The sequence below is a fragment of the Colobus angolensis genome, unplaced genomic scaffold, assembly GCF_000951035.1.
Source record: "Colobus angolensis palliatus isolate OR3802 unplaced genomic scaffold, Cang.pa_1.0 Scaffold6, whole genome shotgun sequence".
In the NCBI taxonomy this organism is placed as follows: Eukaryota; Metazoa; Chordata; class Mammalia; order Primates; family Cercopithecidae; genus Colobus; species Colobus angolensis.
Genome location: NW_012119598.1, coordinates 21,536,358 through 21,537,862, shown reverse-complemented (window position 1 = coordinate 21,537,862; position 1,505 = coordinate 21,536,358).

The window sequence follows — 1,505 nt, the reverse complement described above, 5'->3', positions numbered from 1 at the left end:
GAACCTAAGATAAATTGTGATCTCAGAATCTCAGAACCAAGAATAGTTAGGCCTTCTTCTGAGTCTTGGTTTCTTTTATCCCATGAACTCTGAATCATGTATCATATTTCTCTCTTTTGGTTCTAGAGAGGTTGGACTTTAATTAGTGTTTGTTTTCTAGCAAATGTGCAGTACCTTACAGATGCATTTTGTATGGTAACCTCATTCCTGTGTACATATTATCTTCAAAACAATTCTCATTTTTCATTTCTTAATTGCCTTACAAATTTGTTTTTAAGTTTATTTAACAGGACTTTATGGGAAGAGTGTGAGTTAATAAAGAAAGCGCTTGTCAAAATTCTTGATCTCCTTTTCCTAGAGCCAAGACCAATGTCTTTCATTTTTAATGATTCTAAAATGAGCAGTTTGTAGTCTTTCACAAGTCCTCATATGACACGATTCCCACATCCCTTCCATTTCAGCAGTCCTGTTTACAGGTTTAAAAGAAACCCAGCATGTATCATCAATCTCTTACCATTCGAAGCATAGTGAAAGTCAAGTGCTCAGTGCTGCAAAACATTGAGCTGTTAAACACCTCCAGACATTTTTTTTTCACCAGCTTAAATTGCTCTTCTTTTACCATCTTAAAACATATGCTCTTTTCCTCAGATCTTCAAAAATGTTGACTTCTAAAAGTGGGCCTTTGTTCTGGGGTGGTAGAGCTGAAAAGTGAGGCAAAAATAAAAGAGCTGAGAGCAAAAACAGAACCAAGAGAAGGGGGTCTTTGAGATGACGTCTGAATCTGTTCAATAAACATGACTGGCATAGCCAGGGGTGGTGGCTCACGCCCGTAATCCCAATACTTTGGGAGGCTGAGGTGGGTGGATCACCTGAGGTCAGGAGTTCGAGATCTGCATAGCCAACATGGTGAAACCCCATCTCTACTAAAAATACAAAAATTAGCCAGGTGTGGTGGCACATGCCTGTAATCCTAGCTACTTGGGAGGCTGAGTCAGGAGAATCAGTTGAATCGGGAGTGGAGGTTTCAGTGAGCCAAGATCATAGCACTGTACTCCAGCCTGGGTGACAAGAGCGAAACTCTGTCTTAAAATAATAATAATAATAATAGCTCTATATAAGAGATTACGTTGCAACCACTATATTTTTGGCAAATGCAGCAATAGGATATTCACTATGAGCTGAGGTTTTCCATGTTGTCCGTTTGGTGTCCCGGAAGCAGTCCTTGAGTGCAGTAGCTTTACAAAGTACATGCCAAAAAGGAAGAGGCCAGAGCATCATCTCCATTTTTTATTTCTGTTATCATGTTACTCCCTTGCCCTGATTAAAAAAAAAAAAAAAAAAAAAGTAGTCCTGGCCGAGTGTGGTGGCTCATGCCCATAATCCCAGTACTTTGGGAGGCTGAGGCAGGTGGGTCACTTTAGGTCAGAAGTTTGACACCAGCCTGACCAACATGGCGAAACCCCATCTCCACCAAAAATACAAAAATTAGCCAGTGTGGTGGCTCA